The sequence below is a fragment of the Choloepus didactylus genome, chromosome 10 (genome assembly GCF_015220235.1).
Source record: "Choloepus didactylus isolate mChoDid1 chromosome 10, mChoDid1.pri, whole genome shotgun sequence".
NCBI classification, from domain to species: Eukaryota; Metazoa; Chordata; class Mammalia; order Pilosa; family Megalonychidae; genus Choloepus; species Choloepus didactylus.
Genome location: NC_051316.1, coordinates 109,340,476 through 109,356,652, shown reverse-complemented (window position 1 = coordinate 109,356,652; position 16,177 = coordinate 109,340,476). Strand labels below are relative to the sequence as shown.

Here is a 16,177-nt window from a genome sequence, read left to right as displayed (position 1 = left end):
CCACCTGCATTTTTGCAAAGCGGTGTCATTCTGCAGATAATGGTTTTTCCATTCCTGATGGAGAAGGAGTTCCAGGTATTGCACTTTGGGGGAGGGGCTCAGGGGAACTGATTGTTCACCCTTCAGGCAAGGGGGGCTAGATAGACCCCCCTGCATAACCGCAGCTGAGGTTCAAAGGCAGGGCCATTGTCTCAGGCTTCCTGGACTTCCTGAGAACTGTGAGGGTCCCCCAGACGGGCCTCTCCCACCTCTTCTTTGTGGAGATGGGAGTCTGAGGCCCAGGGAGGTCAGTGCCTTGCCCAAGCTCACACAGCTTGAGAGGCAAAACCTGGTCTCCCACCCAGACTCCTAACATTCTAGGCCCCTTCCCCAGAGTTCAAGGTGTTTCATCCTTGGCACAATGGACAGTTGGGGCAGGACAATCCCTGTTCTGGGGGGCTGTCCTGTGCACTGTAGGATGTTTAGCAGCATCCCTGGCCTCTATCCACTAAGTGCCAGTAGCGAACCCCCAATTGTAACAACAAAAATGTTTCCAGATGTCTCCTGAGTAGAGGTGGGATGGAGCAGAATGGTCCGCCTTTGAGACCTGTTGCCATAGTCGTAGAAAACCGGAAAACAATCACATATTCCATCATCCTCCATTTTTAGAAACTATGGCGGGGGAAGGAGGCAACAGGAGCAGCTGGGGAAAATCCTTTTTGTCTCCAGAGAGTACCTCTCTGTCCCTATCCCTTTAGCCACTGCTCTAGTCAGGAGAGGGCTCTTGAGCCAGAAGCCCAATGGGCGCCTTATCCAAGGATCTGACACCACATAGATAACTTGAGGATGTTAAGACAGCCCTGGAGGGCTTGGGAAGGGGCCAGGACTACCTCCCGGCGAGGAACACTGCTTCCTCTGACCACTTTTCCTGGAGCGAAACTGCTCATTTATTTTCTCGGGGAAACGAAATATAAATGCTGGCTTTTGTAATCCCGTTGCCAAGCCCATCTGGAAAAACCAGGCTCATGGAGTTTGGCCACTGGAGCTCTGAGGGCTGCGTCTGGCAGAGCCTGGAGTCACAGCGGGTGCTCGAACAGCAGAATAGGCTCAGCTGACATTTCCTTTCCTGTGACCTGGCTCCTTGGAATGTTAACCCCAGGGTGCAGTCCGTGGGCAGGCGGAATTCAGTGGAAAGGAGCCCTGGACATGCCAGAGGCCGGCTCAGCTTCTGACTCGCAATGTGTCCCTGAGTCTTTGCCCGTTCTCACTCTGGGCCTTGGTTTCCCCACCTGTGAAATGGGGGTGGTGGTCTACAGCAGCATTTCTCAATGTGTGGCCCATGGGCCAACCGCATCTGAATCACAGAGGGAATGTGTTTAAAATATATGTTCCCGATTCCTCTCCCAGACTTCCTGGATCAAAATCTCTGAGAATCTGAAGTTTTTATGAGCTTCCAAGTGATTTTGATGTGCATAAATTTTTGGGTGTACTGCCCCCCAGAAGACCCTGAATTTCCCCTCCAGGACTCAAGTTTGAACAGGCTATGGATCTGCAGGGTCTTATCCCCTCCCCCTTCCCCATTATCAAGTGCGAGGGTCTCTCACTGGAGGTGAGAGGGTAAAATTACATCATGGGCTGGAACTAGGCATTGCTCCTGAAAATTATCTGCCTTCAAGCTCTTGGCATGGTCCCCAAGGCCCTCAATCCAACTGAAGTCACTGCTAAAGCACTTTGTTCTTGCCATGATGAAACTCTAGCTGCTAGTTACAGAGTTTGGTTTCAAAATTGTGCCATTTATTATTTTTGTTGGATTGGCTTGCAAGTCCTTGTGTAGTCATACATCGTTTACACTGCATTATTCCACAATAATGCATTTTCCAAGCAAAACCTATCCCTTCTGTTAAAAACTGAGAACTTTTTTTAAAAAGAAGCCTTTCACAATATTATATATTTATACCATCTTAAAAGGGGATCAGGGAACCCAATTTTATTCACTCTTGATTTCTCAGAGTTGTCATTGTGAGCTTTGACTATGTGATCACTCTGCCTGGGCAAAGAACATCTCCCAAACTTCTAAGTCCTTGAGCCTGCTTTTTTTTTTTTTTTTTTTTACAAATTCTTTCTTATTGAGATTGTTCAGATACCATACAATTATCCAAAGATCCAAAGTGTACAATCACTTGCCCCTGGGTACCCTCATACAGTTGTGCATCCATCACCACACTTAAGTTTTGTTCAATTTTTAGAAACTTTTCATTACTCCAGACAAGAAATAAAGTGAAAGATGAAAAAAAAAAAAGAAAAGGAAACTCTAATCCTCCCCTATCCCTAACCACCCCCCCCTCAATTGTTGACTCGTAGTGTTGGTATAGTACATTTGTTACCGTTTATGAAAAAATGTTGAAATACTACTAACTATAGTATATAGTTTGCAATAGGTATATATTTCTTCCCTATATGCCCCTCTATTATTAACTTCTAATTGTATTGCATACATTTGTTCTGGTTCGTGGAAGCGATTTCTAGTATTTGTACAGTTGATCATGGACATTGTCCACCATAGGATTCAGTTTTATACATTCCCATCTTTTGACCTCCAACTTTCCTTCTGGTGACATATATGACTCTGAGCTTCCCCTTTCCACCTCATTCACACACCATTCGGCGCTGTTAGTTATTCTCACATCTTGCTACCAACACCCCTGTTCATTTCCAAACATTTAAGTTCATCCTAATTGAACATTCTCCTTGAACCTACTTTTAAAAGCTGTGCTTTCTCCCTTTATCCAGTGTATGAGTGGATGAGTAGAAAAATGGGGACAAAAACTAAATGAAAAAATAGGGTGGGATGGGGGGAATGGTTTGGGTGTTCTTTTTTACTTTTATTTTTTACTCTTATTCTGATTCTTTCTGATGTAAGGAAAATGTTCAAAAATAGACTGGGGTGATGAATGCATAACTATATGATGGTACTGTGAACAGTTGATTGCACACCATGGATGACTGTATGATATGTGAATATATTTCAATAAAACTGAATTTAATTTAAAAACAAAATGAAACAAAACAAAACAAATAAAACAACAGCAACAAAAAAGCTGTGCTTTGACTATGTAATGATACCGGGAGCCAGTGACTGTATGCTTCGGATAGTTTGTATGGTGTGTGAATGTATCTCAATAAAACTGCATTAAAAAAACAGTTTTTTTTATTAGTTTTAAATATTTCTCCCTCACAGTCCGGATATCAGTGGTTACTTCTCACCACCATCTTCGCATCTCCCTGTAGTGGAAAACCAATGACGTATGCGTGTTAGCACTGTATGTATTCTAAGAGTTAATAAACAACAAATGAGGAGATTCTCTGATGAGTCAAGGGCATGGACTTTTGACATTTATTTTGGCAACTGGGAGTGGGGAGTAGTTTTTTCTTTTGAATTTTCAGCCCAGTTCCAGATGTTTCTAGATAGCTTTCTGGGTAAATGAAGAATTACGGTCATTGCATTTTTCCATGTAACTCATTTACATCACTGGTGGAATTGTATTGTCTCTAAATTAGAGATGCCTTCATTTTCTCCTCATCCACACCCTGATTTTGGAGAAGCTGCTCCATCCATAGACCTTGACATGTGACCTAACCAACTGACACCAGATTCCAGTCGGGCCAATGAGATTCTCTGACCAGGAAATTCGCAACTGGGACTCAGGCCCGGGGCCTTGGGGAACTGAGCTTACAGGCCACCGGATCACAGGCTAAGGCGGCCATTGGGACCTGCCCTCATGGGCCATGGGCAAGTCCAGAAACGCAGAGCAGTGCGTGTGTGCCTGTGTGTGTGCGTGTGTGTGTGCACGCGTGTTGGAGCAGGGGTAAAAGGAGGCGCGTGCCCTGATCAAGTCACAGAAAATGTGGATGGGAAGAGCCCTGAAAGAGCCCTGATTTCTCTTTACATTTTAGGAGACTGAGGTCCCAGAAGGGGCAAAGACTCACCCAAAGTTACCCAGGGGGTCACGGCTAAGTTGGCTGGCCCCAAACCCCATCATGCCTGTTCTACTTTCCTATTTGGGCAGCGCGCTCAGGGAGTCAACAGGCCTTTTCTCTTGCTCGTCCTCCCTCTCTCCCTCCCTCCTTCCCTCTCTCCCTTTCTTTTTCCTCCCCACCTGCCAAATTCTCTTCTGCTGGAAACCAAGGAGTGGGCAGATGCTGCCATGGCATGATTGGCTCCAAATAGCTCCCCATAGCTGGTCACAGTGTCTACAATTTCACCATCATATCTTCTGTTTCCAAGACTAACCCTGGATAGGTGAACACCATACATCTCGGTCACAGTGGGGTTGAAGAAGTAGTTTGAAGAGCCCAAGATAAGGAAATATACATCTACTGACTCCACCAAGCAATTTAAACTCACCACACAGCCTTACGAATCACTCCCATTTTATGGAGGAGGAAACTGAGGCTCAGAGAGGTTAGGTGACTTGCCCAAGGTCACACAGCAAGTCTAGAGAACGGCTCAAACCTGCTTCCAGAGTCCAGGCTCTTTACTGTAAGCTAAGCTGGGTGATGGTGCTGAGCTCAGGAGTAGGCTGAGGAAGTGGGCAGGTAATAAGAAGAACTTGTCCAATGGAATCATTTCCTGGGAAGAGTCCTGGCTTGGGAATTAAAGCCAATTGGCTCCATACTCTTGGGCCCCTTTCTGAGCCTCCATTACCTTACCACCAAAGGCGGGTTGAGCTGGATGTTCCCGACAATCTCAAAGAACATGGTGGGGGGTAGAGTGGGTCTGGGCTCTGGGGTCCCAGGCAGGAGGAACCACTATCAGTAGATCCTTGTCCACCCATGGTCCAGATCCCAAGCGACCAGGCAGTGAGAGCATGGGGCCTGGAACTCGACTGTGTGCTTTCAAGTCTCCCTGCTCTGCTGGGCTCGAGGAAGCTAACTTCACTGCTCCCAGCCTCGACCTCCTCCTCTGTAAAACGAGTTAATAATAGGATCTGCCTCACACTCAGCATTAAATGACTTACATGTGAAATCAGAACGGTGCCTGGCACCCAGTAAGAGCTCAGTGCTGTTACCATTACTCCCCACGCCCCGGGCTGCGCCTTGGAGGTGCGGAGGTTTAAGCAGCCAGAGCCGCTGAACACCGCGGCGCTCGTCCCGGAGGCGGCGGCGGCCCGGGAGGCAGCAGCTGGTCCGCGTGGCCGGTTTCCCGAGCAGGGTGAGTCCGTGATCACTCAGACATGACACATGGCCTGGCCACCCCCACCGCGACCGCGGGCGGCCGGTCCAGGGCTAAAAATACCACTTTCATGAATGGAGCCAGGGAAGGGCCACGTGGGACCCACAATTAGTGTTTGTGTTGAAAGACGTCCCGGGCTCCTCGGCGCCGCCCCCTTCCGCGCGCCGGCCGCTTGGCTCAGCGTTGGGGAGAGGGGCGGGGAGGGGCGGGGGACCCCCGATCGGACCGTTAACAAGTCCAGGGCCAACAGTCCGACCCCCAATCTCCGCACACCTTGTGAGGAGGGTAAGTCCCCCCCAAAGTGGAGGAAATGGAAGCTCCCCGAGTTCCCAGCCAGGGGGTATGTAGTCAAGTCTGGGCTGGGAATCTGTGTCCCCCTACCCAAAAGCTCTTCCGCCACCACCTTTGCCATGGTACAGCCCCCCATCCCACGCCCGGGTAGGGGTCCTGACTTGGGGCTGGGGGGTTGCTGCCTCAGCAGCTTTCTTCTCTCCCCCAGACCCTGAGGTGCAGGCCTCTCCTGAGGATCAGAGATGGAAAGGAGGGGCCCAGCTCGGGGAGCAGCAGAACCAGAGCTGCAGCTGAGCTGGAGGGGGTCCTGATGGGGCCTGAGGTAGAGGGTCAGGCCTGGGGTGGGCAGACGGAGCAGCAGCCGGCGGGAGGGCTGAGGTGGGCAGCAGTGTCCCGGGGTAAGCAGGCTGCCGACAGGAGCCTCCAAGATTCTTCCTCCTGGGGCAGGAGATGATGCCTCGTATCCTTGGGATGTGACCTAGGGGCACCCGTCGGGGTGGGGGGGGAGGCAGTGGCAGGGCAGTGCCCTGCTTAAACCTTCCAGGGGCTCCTTGCTGCTTGACGGCCCATCCTCCTCACTAGAAAGTAAGCTCTCTGAGGGCAGAACCCGTGGACTAGATGAGGAGGTGGGACATGGGGCTCAGAAAACAGCCAGGCAACAGCTGTCCTTTCCCAGAGACGGAGTAGGGGCCCACAGGAGCACAGGCAAGGGTGGGGGCCCTCAGGGGGCATGGAGGTGGGTGGGGACCCCCAGAGGGGCGTAGAGGAGGACTAAGGTCCAACTCACAGCACTCCTGGACCTCTGCGGCTCCTTATCACGGAGACCACTCTGAACTCAGAAAGCACTGCCCTCTCCCCTGGCCTCAGGGACAGCCAGGCCCAAAGGGGACGGCCTTCACCTCCCACCTGAGCAAAAGCAAGAGGTAGAGGCCATGGCCCTGCTCCCATCAAGCTTCTCAAGCATGTCCCAAGTGGGTATTTGGGGCTTTCAGAATTTGGGATGTTAAGGCCTTTGGAAGTTTGAGAATCTTGGAAACTTTAGTGCTTCCTGGATCTTGGGTTTGTCACATGTTTGGAATCATAGATTCTCTATGAATTTAAATATCTTGAGCGTTTTAGAAGTTGTGAAATCTTGGAAATTTTAGAACTTTTGGGTTCTTGGATTCTTTTGACATTTTGGAATGTTGAAGGATTTAATTTGGGGGCTCTTTTGATCTTCGAGCAGAAAATACCCTGTTGGCGTGGAGCTGGGCATTCCATCGGCAGCCGAGCTGCCTCCTCCGAGTCCTTGGAGCCCAGTATTTCAAATATCTGGTTGTGCAGTTTTTCCTTTTAAAATTAAAAAATGGAATTGTATTAATTACCTTAAATTTCTGCTGGTGTCTTTTGCAAACAAATGAGGACAATATTTGTTGGCCCATTGGATTTTGGATTTTTAAGTTCCCAGCTTTTTTTTTTTAAGATCATTTTTACCTCTTGTGTCTTGGATTTGCCAAACATTATGCTGAGATGGGACATAGGCAGCACTTACTTTTACAGACGGTAGAACTGAGACCCCACGAAACGGGATTAGCTCGGGGTTAGAGCTGGGCTGCAGACTCCCGAGCTCCGGGATCGGAGCTGCACCCACCACCGTCCCCCCCACCCATGCCGGCATCCCTGCTCTTTGTGAAACCCGGGCTGAGGGTTTTCACTGCCTTTCCAAAGAGCTTTCTCCCACTTCCAGGTTCTCCCTCTGCACAATGTAGCTGGGATTTCTCGAACCGGCCCAGGCCAACATGCCTGGAACGTGGACGTGGAAGGAGCAGGGACACTGCCAGGGCACCTTGAGCGCGTGGGATATATGAGGAAATGAAGAAAACAGAAGCTGGCCTACAGCTCAGCCGGGCCTCCTGGCGTCTGGAAAGCTCCCCGGAGAACTGATTAAACTTGTTTTCTCCAGCACCCTTTTCTAATGTTTGTCCATTAAGGCTTCTTGGCTCTTCCTCTAACTGCCCCCATTGCCTGCTGTATCTTCCCCTCTCCCGTCTGTCTCCTGGTTTCTGCTTCTTTGTGTATTCTGCCACCAGTGGCTTCTGCTACTTCATGGTTTCTCCGGCCTGTGGCTCCCTGCGAACTCATGGCTTCTGCAGCCCCAGAGTTTCTCTTGGCTTCCCTCCATGCATCTCTCAAGTTCTCAGCTTGCATTCATTGCCCCCCAAGGAGAAGATTTGATTGGTTTGAACATGCTCCACCAGGACAGGCCATGGGTTAAATGAGCTTTCACACAGGGCCACTTCTCAGGCCACAGGCCGACTTCAAGACTGGCTGCTCTTGGGTCGAACGTGCACTTTGTTCCAGCCAACCTTGGCCGGGGTGGAAGGATCACGCAGAATATATGTAAGCAGCTCAGATTGGCAGGGGCGGGGCACCTACAGAAGGGGTAGTTACTCAGCCTGGCTGGTGTGGGCGCGAGACGGCGAGAACCCATTCGTTTAAGTGTTCTATCTTCAGAAATCCTCTCTCCCTCCCTCCGTCTCTCCTTTGCTGTTTTTAAATGACACGTGGGAAAGAAAATAGTTGTCCAAATATCTTGCCACCCTGCAGCCGGCTGAAACTCACCACAGTCCATTCTCCATCCATTTTCAGCCCCTCCACCTCACCCCCCTTGGCTCCCTGTACTGCACTTTTTCTCAGCAGCCCTCCCCACCATCTCTAACGATAGACTTGTGTGATAGTTGGGTGAATTGCTAGCTGGCATGCCCCGGGAGGGCAGGGATGAGGTCTGGTTTGTTCAGCACTGTGCTGAGAGGGCATCAAGCCATTTTGCCACAAAACTAGCCAGGTTGGAACTTCCCTGTTCCTCCCCTGAGCTCTCTTCCCCTGCCACTGTCCCGACTTGGCGGGGTTAAAACTTTAGCCAGGAGGGTGGGGTCTGGGTGTGGGAGACGAAAGAAGCTGACCATTGCCCTTATTTCTGGACCAGAAAATTCTGCCTGGGTCTGGGCCTTCCCATGTCTGCCCAGACCACATTTGCAACTAAAGGGATTATCATTACCTAAAACTGAGCCGTCAAACCTACTCCCCCTTTCCTGGAGTTGGGAAGGGGGAGGGACCACCCCCCACTGCCTACATTTTAAAGAGATGGTGGGACACAAAAATAAGGTTGTGTTTTGATAACCTCACCATCCAGGCTTGTTCAGCCTCATTTTCGGCTGTGGCTATGAGCCAGGCTCAAAGGCAAGACTCATTTAGTCTTAACAATTGGGAGAGGCAGGCCTGACCCTCCCCCGGATCCACGGGGAGAAACTTCTGGATCAGTTAGAAGGCGAGTTGTGGGTCACACGGCTAGGAAGTGGCCGAGTCCGCCCCAGCAGGCCTGCCTCTCTGAGCCTCCAGCTCCTCAGCTGGGAAGTAGGGGTGCTGCGTTTCCCTTGCGGGGTCCCCATAAAGGTTCCTGCGGAGGCAGTGGGGGTGCTCAGCCTCCAGCAGGGGCCCTTGGTCAAGGTTCCCTGGGACCCGAGCTGTGCCTTTGGTCTGGGTTTGCAGGCATGTTTGACTTGTGAATTCTGGAAATGCCCGCCCCGCCATCTCCAGGCAGCTGAAAGCAGGAATCCCCGCTGTCCGGCTGGAGGGTTCCCAGGCTCTGGGAAGGAGTGATGCCTCTCCAGAGAGACTCCCCGGGTGAGGTCTGGCCTGCCACCCCAGGCTTTCTCAGGCAGTGCCCCACATTACCTCACTCGACGCTGACGTTTCTGGTTATTAGGAAGCAGGCAGAATCTGCCGAGTCCTCGGAATGTGAGAAGCTAAGGTTTCCTCTGCTTGTTGTCTGCCTGGCATCCTGCTGGCCCTAGCTGGGAGATCCCGAGAATAGGGGAGGCTGAGATCTGGAGCTGGGAGTGAAAGAGGCATCTGCCTGGTGAGGGGACAGCCTCAGCCTCCACGTCGGAGGGGAAGTTCTCCCGCAGGAGCCCTGGATTCCATTCTCACTTGCTGTGTGACCTCAGGCAGAGCCCTTTGCCTCCCTGGGCTTCATGAGCCTAGGCATTAAGTGAGGGGATTGGCTCTGCATCCTGTGTGTGTGCATGTGTGTGCCTGCACATTCAGGTTCATGTGCTTGTGTGTGACTAAGGGAGAAAGAGAGAGATAGGCTTTGGAAATGTGGGGAGCATTTTTGATTGTCACAACGATATGGGGGGCAGTTGCTACTGGCATTAATTGCCAGGAAGCCCGAGATTCTAAGTGTCCCCCTGTCCCACACGCTGAAGCCAATGATACCACATTGCTGGGCAAGATAATTTCCAATATCTGGGAATTTTGATATTTTAAAATCACTATTGGAGAAAAGCTCACTGCCACTTAACCTGGGGAAGGATTTGCTTATGCCCATCTAGCTCCTGTTACTTGAGCCTACCAAATACCAGGCACAGTGTCAAAGAGTAAGGAAGCCCCTCGAAGGCCCTGGGTGGGCTTCTTAACTAGGGGATCTAGTTAACTGGAAGGCCCCTGGGTGGGTGGACCCTGGGAGGGTTTGAGATTGGGGCTGGAGGGGGCAGAATTCCTATCCTGAACAGACTGAGGAGACCCTGGGGGAGTAGGGGTGGCTAGGGAGGGGGAAAGGGGCCAGGAGTGCGGGGAATGCTGGGCCCCTGGAAAGCCAGGAGATTTACGAGGCAAAGTGAGTGGAGACAAATTCTTGGAGGCGTGGGGTTGGGGAGAAAGGGATGTTCTTAGACAGGGGTGTGCAGTGTTCTGCAGAGTGGCTTTCTGCAGAGTAAATATTCCTCCTCGTTCCATCTACACACAGTGGCTTAGAGGATGGTTTCCTGGGGGTCACTGAGGAAGGGGCTGAGTGATGCATCTCAGTAGATGCACCAAAGACCCAAGAGGGCGGTCGCTGGGCTACTGAGATGATCTGCCATGGCAGGGAGTCATGGGATCATGGCAATCCATCAGTAATAATGACAATATCGGAGGCCAGCGTTTGTTGAATGCTCACCCCAGAGCAGGTTTGAAGGGCAGGGCATCGCAGTGGTTAAAAATGCAGGCTCCCTCCAGCTGAGGTTACCTGGGTCCAATTCCCAGCCCCGCCCTTTCTGCCTGTGTGGCCTTGTCAGGGCACACACACACACCCCTCTAAGTGTCAGCCTCTTCATCTGTAAAATGGGGGCAATATCTGTGCCTCCCTAAGAGGTTGTTGGGAAGATTAAATGACATAATCCACATACAGCACTGAGCAGAGTCCCAAAACATATTCCTCAGTAGATTTCTGTGGCTACCATGATGATCACTATGCTCCTTTTATCTTAATACCAGTCCCATGAGGCAAGTATTTTAATCCCCATCATACCGATGGAGAAACAGAGGCTCAGAGAGGTGAAGTGACTTGCCTGAGGTCACACAGCCAGTAAGCACTGGAGCCGGAGTTTGAACTCAGGTCCCTCTAACCCCATAGCCCTGCTCCTTCTGTTCCTCCAGGCTGCCTCCAGAGCTGTGAGATGCCTTGATAAGTAATGAGCTCCCCGTCACTAGGCCAATCAGGAGAGGACTTCTGCTGGGCAGGAGGATAAATGGTTTCTGGCAATAGGATTCCATTCTGACTCAGTTTTATACCTTGTGAAGGGTTGTGGGACTCACCGGTGAGCTTCCAGGCCTGGGTCATGGGGTTTGAGGACCAAGTGATGTCCAGAAAGCTGGCAGACTGGAGAGGTCACCTGCTGGAACAACGCATCTGGCAGTGTATGTGTGCATGTGGAAGCGTGTACATGCATGCACCAAATTGACACGGCTTTCTTTGCTTCACCAAGAGCCCCAGCCCTGCTGCTGGGTCACCCACTGCTAGGATCAGTCTGGACCCAAGGTCACAGGTGGTGACACAGGTCATGGATACAAAACTCCGGGAGGAATTTGATGGGGAGAGCAGGACGTTTGATGATCACTGGGTCCCCGACATTCTTTATGCAGAAACCTGCCCCTTCTGTCTCTGGGGCTGGCCGGAGGGAACCTGCCTCAGGAGACAGGGCAGTGCGAGCCCTGCAGAAGGGCTCATTGGCCTGAGAGCAGGAGACGGTGAGGCAGGAGCCGGCTGTGTGGGATCGGAGGCCCTTCTATTTCTCACCTACAGAAAGGGCCTGGGTTAGAGTCCTGTGTGGTGGGGAGGGTCCTGGAACTGACTCCAATTCTTAGGAATTCCCCACACTGGAAAGGTTCAAGAGTATTTCCCTAAAAGGCCTGGCGGGTGAATGACCGGTCCAGGGAAGCATTATTACATCAAAAAAGAAAAAAAAATCAGGAAAGCAATTCGGTGCAGGAATATCCGGTGGGAGAGGTGCGAGGAGATTCCTGCCCTGGGGGTTGGGGCTTTCATCCTGTTTAGGGCACGTGACCTCTCAGTGGCGAAAGCACAGCTGCTCCCCATTGCCTCGACCAGCAAGTTACAGGAGTAACTTGGCTGGAGTTACAGCAAGACGGCTTAAGGTTAGACACTTAGTTCCAACCATGTACAGCTATCACTTCGATCCTTGAGATTTGGCCTAAAATCATAAACAGGTTTAGCAAGGCTTTTGAGAAACCCACAGAAATTGACCAGAAATGGGGAAGTAAGGGGAAGGTAAGGTTTCAAGTCAGCAGTTGATTTCTAAGCATCAGTCATAGTCCTGGTGCTATCCTGGGCATCTTGGCAGGGGGTACATGGTCCCATTTCCCCAAAAACTTGTAGCACGTTGCTAGAAGAAAGACAAAGCCAAAAAAAGAAAGAAAAAATCAAAGTTCAAATCCAAGATGTCGTATTTATCGAGTCCTTTCCATGCGTGAGAAATCACATCCACCCTCTGAAGAAAAAGGTGCCAACATCCCTGTTTTTGGAGGCTCAGAGAGGTTGTGTCCCTAGCCCAGAGTCATACAGCAGGCAGCGGCAGAGCTGGCCCTCCTCCTGTCGTCTGGGGAAACTGAGGCCAGAGAGCAAATGGAGGAGGGACTTGCTGAATCACAAAATGTATAATAGCAGCCCCCCTTTGTGGGCGGCTATGATTTGCCAGCCACTGAGCTAAGTGCTTTACATGTAAATAGCCTGCACGGAAAGTATTATCCCCATTTTACAGTTGGGGAAACTGAGGCTCAGAGAGGGCAAGTAACTTGCTCAAAGTTACACTTATGCCCACGGGGGCCCCTTGAGCTGCCCCCTGGCTCTGTGCCATCTGACGGGGTCCTATGGAGAACAGGCCCAACCCTCTCCTCCTGGTTTATGTCTCTATGGGTCAAAGGAGGCGTTCTGCTGTCGGGAATTTGATGTCCCCAGACCCATTCCAAGGCCATGCAAAGCCGGGGCAGTGCCAGGCAGGCCTGCAGCGGCTTGAAGGCAGTGGGTTCAGAGAAGGTACCAGGGGGCCAGACTTGGTGAGGACAGATGCCCTCAACTCAAGGATCAGTCACAGAGGGGAGGTTCCTGGAGGACAGAGACCTTTGCAGAGCCCCTGGGTCTCTGGAGTCCCAGCTTTAACAGACAGTGCCCTCAGAGTAGGGTGGCAGGATGGTTAGGACACTGCCTTTGGAGTCAGGGAGATAAGGACTCCAGCTGAGCTCTGGCTCTGTGTGACTTTGGGCAAGTTACTTGCCCTCTCTGAGCCTCGGTTTCCCCAACTGTTAAACGGGAATAATATATGTAAAGCACTTAACTCAGTGCCTGGCACTTCACAGCACCCCACAAAGGGGGGGCAGGGGGCTGCTATTATACATTTTATGATTCAGCAAGTCCCTCCTCCATTTGCTCTCTGGCTTCAGTTTCCCCAGATAACAGGATGGCCTCTGAATAGCACCAAGGGACCAGTGCTCCATCAGAGACTCCAGGCAGGGGCCGACCAGGGCTAGTCCCCACGGAGATCAAATTTCCAGCCCCTCAATGGAGCCAAGTAAACACAGGGGAGACAGCGCGGCTCCCTCGGCTGCCCGCTAACAACCAGATTCCGAAGCCACCGCAGCCGCGGCTGCCTTCTCTGATTGCCTCTGGCTCCAGCGTCCCCAGGCCCTGCTGCTACCACCCTCATGGGAACCTGGGGTTTGGGGCAGGGGAGGAAGCAGGCAAGGGAAGCCGGTTTGGGGGTTGGCCTGGAGTCGCGGTGGTGGTGTTGGCGACTGCGGCAGGCAGGAGCAGCACTGTCAGCTGCTTCGGGAGCAGATGGCTTGTTCTTGGAGTCGTCCTTTCCAGCCCCCTCCTCCTTCGTCGGTCACTTTCGCTGGACAACTAAAGCTGCTGACAGACGGGGTAGGGTCCAGGATGCTAAGAAAACTCCTTCCCCCAGCCCCACACCCAGTCCAGGCCTCAGATCCTGCTGCACGCCCATTACTCTGAGGCCAAGGCCAGAGTACCCTGTTTTATGACCTCTAAATTATTCTGTTCTCTGGCTTTTCACCTTCCAAGAGAAATCAGTATGCATTTACCAAGCACCAACTATGTACTGGGCATAGATGAGCAAGACACAGAATCTCAGTCCTCAAGGATGATATAGTTTCTGCCTAGTGAACTCCTATTCACCCTTTAAGGCCCAGTTCAAATACCCTTTCCCAACTCTCCATGCTACTCATCTCATGCCACTTCCTCACCGATTTGCTGCACATGGCCAGGTGACCTTTGGGCATCCTCAAAGGGCCAAGCTCCTGCCCTCTTGAAGACCTTCACCGGTGCTGCTCCCCCCACCCCCTCCCGACCCCCATGCTCAACTTTCAGGTCTCAGCTCAGATGGCGCCTCCTCAGGGAAGCCTTCCATGCTTCCCTCCCCCACCCCAGGGCCTGGATATCACCCTCTAGGCCATTCTTAACTGCATATTTATTTGATTCCTGCCTGTCCTCCCCAGCCTGACCCAAAGTAAATTCCACAGGGGCAGAGAGTATGCCCGAAAGTAAATTCCACAGGGGCAGAGAGTGTGCGCGTCAGATCCCTTTTGTCATCAGGGGTTCTGGCCTGGCAAGGGTTCTCCGTATGCGTCTGTTGAATGAACCGCCTCTTCCGTGAAATCCTCCTTGACTTTCTCGGGCGTAATTCCCTTCTCTCTTCTGCAGACCCCCAGTATTTTTTTCCTTTTTTTATCTTTGTTTATGATATTTCAATTTTGAAATATTTTACACATATAGATAAGTGCATAAAATGTACGTTCAGTTTGACAAGTAATTTCAAAGCAAACACTTGCTTAGCCACCACCCAGATCAAGATACAGAACATGGTCAGCACCTGGATCACCCGATAAGCCGTGCCCTCCCCACTGGAGTTAGCCAGGAGCTTGATCTTTGATTGTTTTCTTGCTTTTCTTTACAGTTTTACTATTTAAATAGGTATTCCTAAACCACAGAGTTTAATTTTACTTGTTTTTGAACTTTTTGTGCTTGGAATCATATTGCACGTAATTCTTTTGTATTTGGCTTATTTGGCTCAATACTATATTTTTGAGGTTCATCCACGTTGTTACGTGTAATTATAATATAGTGTTCTATTGCACACCATCATTTACCCATTCCACTGTCGATAGACATTTGGAATTGTGATGCCATGAACTGTCATTTTTATTTGCATTTCTCTAATGATAAAGATGTTGAGCATCTCATCATTTGCTTACCGGCTATTGTACTTTTTCTATGAAATGTCTTTTCAAATATTTTGCCCATTTAAAAAATTCTATTGTTTTTTTCTTACTGTTGAGGTGTAAGAGTTCTTTATATATTCTAGATACAAGCCTTTTGTCAAGGATAGGTATTGTGAATATTGTCTTCCAGATGTGTCTTACCTTTTAATTTTCTTAATATCTTTTATAGAGCAGAACTGTCAATTTTGAAGTTCAATTTATCAATTTTTTTCTTCTATGGCAAGTGCATTTTGTGTCCGGTCTAGAAATTTGTGTCTAATCCAAGATCACAAAGATTTCTCTTATGTTTTCTTCTAGAAGTTTTATAATTTTAGATTTTAAGTCTAGGTCTATGATCTATTTCATGTTAATTTTGTGTATGGGAAGAGGTAAGGGTCAGGCTTATTTATTTTTTTCATTTGATATCTGGTTGTTCTTGTACCATTTGTTGAAAAGTCTATCTTTTCCTTATTCAGTTACCTCCAATTTGTTTGTTTTTTTCTAACACGATTTTGGTTATTCTAGGTCTTCTGCTTTTCCATACACTTTGTAAATTGCCTTGTCAATTTTTACAAAAAACTCTGCTGGGATTTTGATTGGGATTGCATTGAATCTGTAGTTCAATTTGGGGAGAATTGATATCTTGACAATATAGGACTTATAATCAAAGAATATAGTATTTCTCTCCTTTTCTATAAGGCTTCCTTAATATTTCTCAGCAATATTTTATAGTTTTACTCATGCAGGTGCTACATATGTTTTGTTAAAGATATCCCTAAGTATTTTCTATTTTTCAGTGATATTGTAAATGGTATTTTATAAATCAAATTTTCAAATGTTTATTGCCTATATAGAGAAATACAATTTATTTTTTAATATTGGTCTTCTATCCTGAAACCTTTCTAAATTTACTTATTAGTTTTAGTAGCTTTTTATTAGATTCCTTAGGATTTCCTCTGTATACAGTTATTATTATTTGCAAAAGAAGACTGTTTTATTCCTTCCCTTCCAATCTTTATACATTTTATTTCTTTGTCTTGCCTTATTGCACTGGTTAGTAACTCCTGTACAATGTTGAATCAA

The 16,177-nt window shown here is 49.5% G+C and overlaps 1 long non-coding RNA gene across 1 annotated transcript; it reads right to left on the bottom strand.

Annotated features, from left to right (window-relative positions):
* Nucleotides 1-3,180: 3,180 nt before the first annotated feature.
* LOC119505580 lies at nt 3,181-5,332 on the bottom strand. Its single transcript, XR_005210765.1, has 3 exons — nt 4,998-5,332; nt 4,137-4,271; nt 3,181-3,261 (listed from the first exon to the last, which is right to left on the bottom strand). It is a non-coding gene; the product is annotated as an uncharacterized LOC119505580 (long non-coding RNA).
* Between the last annotated feature and the right edge of the window lie 10,845 nt (nt 5,333-16,177).